Below are 10,479 nucleotides of genomic sequence, written 5' to 3'. Positions count from 1 at the left end.
ACATCTATGCATGATTGCCTCTCACATGCCCCCTACTGGGGACCTACTGCAACCCAGGCATGAGGCCTGATGAGGAATCTAACCGCCAACCTTTTGTTTCTGAGGGAGGCATTCAATCCACTAAGCCACACCAGCCAGGGCTTAAGAAGATACTTTCATTTTTAGTCTAATGGCATACAGAGAGGAAATTTTATTCTCTGCATAGTTTTTCCAAATTCTTTGTATAGATTATAAAAAAATGCTTATGACAGGAAACTAAGCTAATTCTCTTGAAACAAAGTAAATATATATGGGGGGACCCCCACCAAAATGGTATTTATTAAAAATTGTGCACTTGTATTTACATGTTTAAACCTCAGTCACCTTCAAAGTATTCTCAATTCTATGCAATACACCTATTGAGACTTTTTTCCACTGTTCAAAACAATTTTTGAGCTCATTGATTTTGATGCCTTATAGTGCTTCTGCCGTTTTTTGTCTCGCTTCTTCCACATGTACAAAATGTTTCCCTTTGAGGACTTTTTTCATCTGGGGAAACAAAAAAAAAAGTCACTCGGGGTGAGATTGGGTGGATAGGGAGGGTGGGACATGGGAGTCATGCCATTTTTGGTCAAAAACTGCTGAACATTCAGCACGATGTGGTAGGTGCGCTCAAAAATCACCCATCATGAAATGGGCTAATGTGTTGAAAGAGTCTTAAAAAAGAATTCACTGAAGCTGAACGTAGGCTCTCACAACACCAGCTGGGTGCACTGATACAGAGGGGTTCCTGCAACACTCACCCAGTGGGGGAAGCCTGTACTACAAGGGGCCTGCCCTCCAGAAGATAATTCCGCGGTTTTGAGCGGGGGGTACCTTCTGGTATATATACACAAACTACACGCACATACACAAAATTTTTAACAACTCTCCTACCTCTGACTGCCCTGTCTCCCTTTTTCCACTTGCTTTGCTTTTGAAATTGTAGCTACAAAATGAGTCAGGAAGAAAGCAATATTAATGTATTTGAACAAAAGGATCTGTTGACTGCAACCATCATAAAAATATATTGGATGCTGTTATTAACCTCCATTTTACAAATGAAACTACATATATAACATGCGTGACATTGCACATATAACATATTACACATATGTATCATATATTACATATACACGTAGTTTGTGTATAATGGAAAACGCCATTCTTGTATATTTAGCTAAAACAGACCGTTAATAATAACTCTTAAATATTGATAAGATCCATGATTTTCAACCAAACTTCATTGCCGCTTTTTCCTCACAAAATTAAAAGAAAAATGGTGAGAGCTTTTAAGTGAAAAGTAGCGGTGCTGGCATCATAGGGCAAAGACAGAAAAAACGGTTCGGGTGTGCGCGGGCAATCTCCCAGCTGTGACAAAAACAACAAAAACTTTTCAACTAACTTTAGGTAGCTGTCAAGCCTTGTAGACATCTGGTGGATACAGGTCGTTTTGTCAAACGATCGTTTCCTTTTTCAGCAGCGCATCAGACGACAGCTCAGGGACCCAAGATCAACCCGCGGGGTGCCCCCTACCCCCAGGCTGGGTCCGCGGGGCCTTCCCAGACACGGCCCCCTCCGGCCACCGTGAGGTCCCGCCCTTTCCACCTCCCACTTCCTGATAACTGCTCCCATTTGCACCGCCTTCTTGGGGCCTGATTGGCTTTCGTGGCAGCCGCTAACGGCTCCTGAATTTAAACCAGAGCCTTGGCACCGGGCGCGGAGCTCCGGGAGCTGGGTGGTGGTCCCCCCCACTCTGAAAAAGCGGTAAGTCCTTGATCTGTGGTTTTTGGTATGGCTGCCCTCTGTCCGGCACGATCCGTGCCTTTCCCGGGCCGAACCTCCAGCCGTTGCGCCCCCGAGTTTTGGGTCCGCCGAGGCCGGCGCGGTCACGCCCACTCTGCGCCTTTACGGCCTCCCGAACCGCTGCCCCAGCGCCGGTAGGGCCGGGCTCCTTGTGGGTGCATCTAAATCGCTGCCCTTGTCTCTGAAACTTGAACGTCCGTCTGGACGAAGGGGGCGATTCACCGGTTAGAAGGTCAGCTCCCTGGAGGAAGGGATTTCTGTCCCTGTGACTGCTCTGCTGCCTGATGGTAGAACAGTATCTAGACAGTTGTGAGCGCTCAATAAATATCTGTTGAGTCAACCTTAGAGACTGCTTCACCCAAGTTCTTGAAAGGGCCCTGTCCTTTGAAGCGCTGGTTTAGAAGGGAGACTAGCTGAAGGCGAAGGAGTGATGGAAGACCGGGAAGAACTAGAACAGGAACTGGTTTTGATGTTCATACAGGTAGTATGTGTGTAGGGAATAGGGACGGTGATTTTTATAGGTGAGGGATCCAATTCAGGAAAATTGGTTGTGGAGCTGAATATTTCTGATTTAGAGATAGCTGAGATACTGGCCAAACAAGAGCTACAGAGTAATAATAATTAGACGATAATAGTGTTGTCTGTGCGCCAGATCAAATATTAGGAACTGTATACGTTTGTTCATTTATTCCTCAGAATGAGGTGCCCTTATTTTCTATAATTTTCTAAATCTGGACATTGAGACTTGGAGGTATTAAGATACCGTAGCTATGAAATGTTGGAACTGGGACTCCAACACAGTCCAACCACAATCTGTAAAACCTCAATCCCTGTGTGTGGTAAGTCACCCTGGAATGGCGCTCCGAGGGCCTGGCTTCGGCTCCTGAAGTGGTACTTGGTCAGGTTATTCATGTGGATGATGACAGGGCAGTGTTAATGAAGGCTCTCTGATTTCGGCCGTCAGCATTTGAGTGGGTGAGTGATAGTGCCGTTTATTAAACGAAGGAACTAAGAACCAGTTTCTAAGAACCAGAACTAAGAACAGGGGAGGACTGTTAAGCTGTGGTTTCCTAGTTAGTAAAACGAGATTTGATCCTTCTGACTGGATTTTTTGGAAATGGACTAGATTTGTGTTAGGATCCCCTTCAGGTGTGCGAATGCAACAATTTGTGTGGAGTCCCTGTGTGTGCCTATATTCTACTATTTATAATGGATGGTGATCTTCTTTGATTTTACTTAAAGTTTCTTTTGAGCCTTCACTAAGGTTGGTTCCTGGTTTAATTTCCTCCCCTTTGAGAAATTTCTTCTAAAACAATCTTACCATTATTTGCTTGATATTTCTCAACATCTGCTCAACACTTTCAAAGGAGAGTCATTCCAATATTGGGCAGTGTTTACTATTAGAAATTTATTTATCTATAACCATTTCTTCAGCAAATGTATATTCTGGAGCTGCTATGTGCCAGGCACTCTTCTAGGCACTGAGGGTACAGAAACAAACAAATTTAATAAAAATCTACCTATTTTTGTCGTGTTTAATGTGCCCCTTTGTATAATGTACACCCGTGTTTTAGTACTAATTCCCATGTGTAATTCGTATTATGCATGGGAATTAGTACTACCCATGCATAATGCGCATCCTTATTTTCCCCTCAAAAATTTGGGCAAAAGTGCACATTATACACAGAAAAATACAGTATGTCCTCAAGGAACTTATATTTTAGTAGGAGAAGACAGGCAATAAATTAAATAAGAAAATTGTGTAATTTTATGTTAGACATTAAGTCAATGGTGAAAAAGAAAACAAGAAAAGAAATGGGGTCAGGTCAGCAATTTCAAATACTTTGCTCTGGGAAGGCTCACGAAGAAAGTGACTTTTGAGCAAAAACTTGAAGTGAGCATATTCTGCGATTACTTGAAAGAAGAGTGAGATGAAGGAAAAAAGGAATGCAGAGGTTCTGCAGTGGGAACTTGCCAAGGTGGCCAGCGTGGCTGGAGCTTACTGTGCAGAAGGAACAGTAGTGAAGAGGCCATTGAGGTGCTGACAGAAAATTGGGGAAAGGGAAAAGAATCAAATTGTGTAGTACTTGATAGGCCATTGTAAGGATTGTGAGTCTACTCATGACCGAGCCACAGGAGGGTTTTTTAACAGAGGAGTGACATGACTTTACTTAAGTTTAAAAAGGATCATTTTGGTTGTGTGGTTGAGAAGTTGGGGAGAAGGTGAAAGCAGGGACACCATTTAGGTAGTGGTAGCAACGGTGTACATGAGAGAGAATGGTAGCAGTAGAAATAGGGGTAAGCGGCTCCTGTGGCTGTGCTGTGAAAGTAAGGCCAGCATGGCTGAGGATAGTGTCGATACGGGATATAAGAGAAGAGGTGTCTGACCTGAGCAATGATAAGGTTGGAGTCGCCATTGAGTGAGATGGAGAGGACACAGTGGAGTGGGTTTGGCGGGGGGAGGTGTATTAGGACATGTTAAATTTAAGGTGCATATTAACCATCCAAGTTGAAAATGAGGGGTAGGCAATTGGATGAATAAGTCTGAAGTTGATTGGGGATATAAATTTGCAAATCATCAGCATTTAGGTTCAGAAGCCAGGATCCTGGATAATAGCCCCCCAGGGAATGTATGTAGATAGAAAATAGATGAGACTCAAGGACTAAACTCTGGGATGCTCCAAAAGTAAGAGTTTCCAAGAGCTGAAGAATAAGCAGCGGAAGAGACTTAGAAGAAGTGGTTAATAAGAAAGAAAACCCAGGAGAATGTGGTGTTTTAGAAGCCAGCTGTAGAAAGTATTTCAAGGGGAGAAAAATTTGATATTAAATATTTGCACATACGTCAAGTAAAATGAGAAATGGACATTGACTAGTGTATTTGATTTAGCAGCACAGCAATTAAGTGATTTTAATGATCATTTTGCATATAGTAGTGGTGAGAGCAAAAACTTGATTGGAGTGGGTCAAGAGAATGGAAGGGGATGGAGACAACGAAACTAAAGACAACTTTTTAAAGGAGTTTTGCAGTAAAGGGAAACAAATAGTATAGTAACATTCCAGAATCAAGAGATCACTGGTATTTTCTTAAAGGTTTCATTTTCATGCCTTTACACATGCCAGTCATTTTTCTGGAATATCCTTTGTAATCTTGATACCTGACAAAGTCTGTTTTTAAGACTTATTCATTCAACAAATATTTACCATGTTTATATTATTTTCCAGGCACTGTTCTATGATTTGGGCAATATATCAGTGAATAGGGCAGACCTTATGGAACTTAAAATGGGGGACTTCAACTCTAGTTAGGGAAGACAGGCAGTAAGTAAACGCTATAGTATATTAGATAGTGATTTAAATGCTATGGGAACCATCAAAAGGCTCTCTGTATCCATAATCCTGTCTCTGTTCTTCTTGTTTGCTTAGTTTGTTTTTTAGATTCAATTTTTGTTAGGTATGTATTTATTGCCATTTTATTGTGTATAATTTTAATCTTCCTTTTTTCTTAAATAAGTCCCTTTAACATTTCATATAATAATGGTTTGGTGATGATGAACTCCTTTAGTTTTTTCTCATTTGGGAAGCTCTTTATTTGCCCTTCGATTCTAACTGATATTTTTACTAGATAGAGCAATCTTGGCTGTTGGTCCCTGCTTTTCATGACTTTGAATGCATCTTGCCACTCCCTTCTAGCCTGAAAAGTTTCTTTTGAGAAATCAGCTCACAGTCTTATGGGAGCTCCCCTGTAGGTAACTAACTGCTTCTCTCTTCCTGCTTTTAAGATTCTCCCTTTATCTTTAATCTTTGGCCTTTTAATTATGATGTGTCTTGGCGTGGGTCTCTTTGTATCCATCTTGTTTGGGACTCTGTGCTTCCTGGCTTTGCATGTCTAGTTCCTTTACCAAAATCGGGATGTTTTCTTTCATCGCTTTTTCAGATAGATTTCCAATTTCTTGCTCTTTCTCTTCTCCTTCTGGCACCTCTATGAGGTGAGTGTTGGAATGCTTGAAGTTGTCCCAGAGGCTGCTTACACTGTCCTCATTTTTTTTGGATTCTTTTTTCTTCTTGTTGTCCTGATTGGTTGTCAGATGGGAGGTGGGTGTGGGAAAATGGATGAAGAGGTGAGGGGATTAAGAAACACAAATAGATAGTTACAGAGTAGCCATGGGGATGTAAAGTAGAGTATAGGAAATGGGGTAGCCAAAGAACTTACTCACAGGACCTATGGACATGAACAATGGTGTGGGGATGGCCTGAGAGAGTGGGAGGTGCTGAGCAGAGGCGGGCAAAAGGGGGAAAATTGGGACAACTATAATAGCACAATCAATAAAATATAATTAGAAAAATAAATGCTATGGGAAAAAATAGAGAAGTGTAAGAGCTCTCTGACATGCTGAGGGAAGGAGCTACAGTTTTGCATGGCCTCACTGAGAAGGTGACTTTTGAACAAAAAATTGAAGGAGGCAAGCGAATGAGCCATTTGTGCATCTGGAGGAGGAGTTCTCTCTGTAGAGAATAACCAGGACAAAGGACCTGAGGCTGAAGAGTGTGTGACATATGCTAGGAGTAGTGAGGTCTTGGTGGCCCCTGTGTCCCGAAAGGAATGGGCTAGGGGAGAGAAGGAGAGCTCAAACTAGAGAAATAGGAAGAAGAGAAAATGGCAGAGGGACTTCTAGACCATTGTAAGGACTTCGTTTTTTGTTTTTTCACTCTGAGAGAAACGGGAACCATTGGGGAGTTTAGATCTTCAGATGCAGTGAGGGCAGGAGTGACAGCAAGAGGGTAAGAAGCTGTAGCTGTAACTCCGGTGAGACATGTTCCTGCCTTGTTCTCGGTTGGCAGCATTGGAGGCACAGAAGTGGTCAGATTCTAAGTGTATTAGGAAGGTAGCTTGGGATGTGAGATATTTGGCCAGAGAAACTGGAAGGATGGAGTTGCCATTAACTGAAATGGGACAGCTCTGAGTGAGGCAGGTTTGAACAGTTTAAGTTTGCTGTGCTTGGTTTAGTTATCCAAGTGGAATTGTAAGTAGACCGCTGTGACTCCAGAGAAATTCAGGAAAGAGACTCCAACTGAGGACATAAATTTTTGAGTTCTTGGCCAGGTGGTATACAAGCCATGGCTGTGAAATCACCAGAGGAGTGAGCGTAGATAAAGATAAGTGATCCAAGGAGAGAACGTATTATAACTTGTAAGAATTTGTAAGAGACTGAAAAGGAGCAGCGAGTTAGGGAGGAAAAACCCAGGAATCTGGTGTCCTGTAAGCCAAGGAAAGATAGTTTTTGAGGAGGAAGAAGAAATTAACCATGTCAAATGCTGCTGATACATCAAGTTTGGTGAGGATTGAGGATGGAGCGTTAGAAACAGCAGCGTGTAGGTCACTAGAAACTTCGGCGAAAGCAGTTTTGGTGGGGTAGTTAGAATGCAAGCCTGAGTGAAGCAGGTTTGCAAGAGAATTGGAAACTGTAAGTATAGACGGTTCTTTCAAGGAGTTTTTGCAATAAAGGGCTGCAGAGAAATGGAATGGTAATCTGAGGACGAAGTGGGAACAAGTAAGGGTTTTTTAAGGTGAGGGAAGTAGTAGTATGTCTGTATGTTGATGGGAATGATCCAGTGGAGAAGGAAAAAATTGATGTAGAGAAGTGACTTGGAGTTACGCCTTTGAGGAGGCAGGCAGGCACCAGATCCAGTGTAGGGACCCCTGTCTACGTAAGGCAAGCCTGGCCTCAGATGGAAGGACGGATAGTTCACCCATCATAATGTGATAGAGGACAAATGGAGGAATACAGATGACAATAGATAGGTAATTGCATTTGGAGTTTTGGGAGAGTCCTCTACAGGTTGCTTCAGTGCCCTCGGAGAGTAATAGCGAGTGAGGATACGAAATGATCAGCTATTAAAAGGAGTGACCCAGGGGTTGACAGTTGGCAATCGCACTGAGGGGTAAGGGGATTATAGAGTCTAATGGCATTACATTCAAGGCTGGAGATTCTTTAGGGAAAAGGGGGGATGAATGGCCTGCAAGTATGAATTTGGTGCCTCCTTCCAGAGAGAGGGAGTGCTATGGATAAAAAATAGCCACCGCCTGACAGGACTGCAGAACCCATATCCTCCTGGGCGAGACTGGTTCAAGAAGATGAACGGAATGCTCAGGGAGGAGATTGAAGCTACAGGTTTTGGCCAATTGTGAGTTTCAAAGGCCTTCATAAGCTGGGCAGGGGTAACATATGGAGATTATATTCATTTCCTGTGACTTTGGTAAAAAATGACCACAAACTGGGTGGTTTAAAACAACAAAAATTTATTTTCTCACAGTTCTGGAGGTCAAAAACCCAAACTGAGTATCACTGAGCTAAAATCAAGGTGTCTGCAGGGCCGCACTCCTCTGAGGCTCTAAAGACGAATTCATTCCTCACCTCTTTCAGCTTCTGGTGGATGCCAGCAATCCTTGGCTTCTGGCCACATCACTCCAGTCTCTGCCTCTTTCTTGTAAGGCTACCACTGAGGGCATTTGGGCCTGCCTAGATAGTCCAGGATAATCTCCCCATCATAAAATCCTCAATCACATCTGTAAAGACCCTTTTTCCCACATGAGATTTAGAATGACATGGTGGACTTAATAGGTAGGTTGTCATGGAGAGGCTGAGTATTGGGGGTTAGCAGGTGCAGGTGACTGGGCTTCCTTTAGATTTCTGCAGATGGAGGCAAGGAAGCTTGGGGAAGGAGAAGGGGGCTTGGGAGGTTGGTCTTGTCCAAGTACATTGCTCAACATCAATTGTATTTTCTAAGTAAAATCTTTTCTGATCCTTTTTTTCCAGTTCAGGCAGAGTTAGTCACTTTCTATGCATTGTGTATTATATTCATTATTCTTGTCATAATGTGAATATCATTTTGTTTCCACTATTAGACTTTAAAGTCAAATAGATCATAACTCTAATAGACAAATAGACACGTTTAAGATTTCCTACCTACTCCTCCAACCCCACCCCCAAAATATGATTAGGCATATCTCTTCTGTTCATACCTCTAAGGTTACTCTTCGTACATTGTATCAACAAGTGCCTGTACCCACATTGGATTATGCATTCCATAATTATGCATTCTTATACAGCCATATCCTGTTGTCTGTCCCCAGCCTAGTCTCGATCCTGGCATGTTGATATAATACAGGTTTAAATGAAGGAAGAAAAAAAAAGTCATTCACCTTTTTTTGGAGTCTACTTTAAACCACTTTTTTAAAAGTATATTTTATTCATTGTGCTATTACAGTTGTCCTATTGTTTTCTCCCCTTTATTCCCCTCCTCCCTGCACCCCCCTCCCACCAGCACCCCCACCCTCCGCAAGTACATGTCTGTGGGTCGTACATATATGATCTTTGGCTTCTCCATTTCCTTTATTATTTTTAACCTCCCCCTGTCTATTTTGTACCTACTGTTTATGCTTCTTATTCCCTGTACCTTTTCTCCCATTCTCCCCTCTCCCCTCCCTGCTGAGAACCCTCCATGTGATCTCCATTTCTGTGACTCTGTTCCTGTTCTAGCTTTTTGCTTAGTTTGTTTTTGTTTTTAAGTTCACTTGTTGATAGTTGTGCGTTTGTTGTCATTTTAATGTTCATAGTTTTGATCTTCTTTTCCTTAGATAAGTCCTTTTTAACATTTTATGTAATACGGGCTTGGTGATGATGAACTCCTTTAACTTGACCTTATCTGGGAAGCACTTTATCTGCCCGTCCATTCTAAATGATAGCTTAGCTGAATAAAGCTGCTAAATGATAGCTTTGAGTCCCAGTTTCCTTCCCTTCACTTTTGGTTCCTTGTGTATTTTTCTTTATTTCACTTTGCATAGCCTTCACTTTTTACTCTATTTTGCCACCATACTCAACCATTTCTGTGACATTCCTGACCAGTGTTTTGAACTGTGCATCTGATAGGTTGGCTCTCTCTTTGTCACTGAGTTCTTTTTTTGAAGTTTTGATCTGTTCTTTCATTTGGGCCATATCTCTTTGTCTCAGTGCCCCTGTCACGTTGGAAGGGGCGGAGCCCCAGGTATTCACAAGAGCAGGGCAACCCACGTCACTGTGTTGAGGCACTGTATGTCAGGAAGGGGTCAGAGAGGGAACAGTGCAGCCTGCTTGTCTCTTGGCAGCTTTCAGTCACTTCCCCTGCAACCCACAAGCAAATTGAGCCCTTCTGATGCTGATTCCCCAGTGGGTGGGTTTGGGTACATTCTAGGACCCTGTGGGTCTCTACAAGGAACAGTCCTGTGAGGCTGGGAGTCTCCTGTCACCACAACCCCAACATGCTTTTACAGCCAGAGGTTTTGAGGCCTTAGTTTCCTGCGCTGGAACCCTGGGTTGCCTGGTCTTCCTCCCCAGTTGTTCCTACTCGTTAATCTGCATGCAAATGTGGGACCGCCAAGTGCTGTCTTGCCGGCCCAGTCCTCCAGCGGCCACCTTGCCGTGAGTCCCCTCCCTCCTGGCTGCCCATCTCCGTCCCTCCTGCCAGTCTGGATGAATGTTTCTTCTTTAACTCCTTGGTTGTCGAACTTCCATACAATTTGATTTTCTGGCAGTTCTGGTTTGGTTTTGTTTTTAAATTGGTTGTCGTCCTAATTTTGGTTGTACAAGAAGACAAAATATATCTACCTATGCCTCCATC

General features: G+C 42.9%; 1 protein-coding gene across 1 annotated transcript in view; it reads left to right on the top strand.

Annotated features, from left to right (window-relative positions):
• Window positions 1–1,728: 1,728 nt before the first annotated feature.
• SGO2 (shugoshin 2) overlaps window positions 1,729–10,479 on the top strand; it is a 28,446-nt gene continuing 19,695 nt past the window's right edge. Inside the window, exon 1 of the mRNA XM_054586213.1 lies at window positions 1,729–1,785. The gene's annotated coding sequence lies outside the window, so the exon portion shown is untranslated. The remainder of the gene's footprint in view (window positions 1,786–10,479) is intronic.

The sequence above is a fragment of the Pteronotus mesoamericanus genome, unplaced genomic scaffold (assembly GCF_021234165.1).
Source record: "Pteronotus mesoamericanus isolate MK-2021 breed Mesoamerican mustached bat unplaced genomic scaffold, CSHL_Meso_final contig_90, whole genome shotgun sequence".
NCBI classification, from domain to species: Eukaryota; Metazoa; Chordata; class Mammalia; order Chiroptera; family Mormoopidae; genus Pteronotus; species Pteronotus mesoamericanus.
This window is presented reverse-complemented; position numbering and strand designations above follow the sequence as displayed.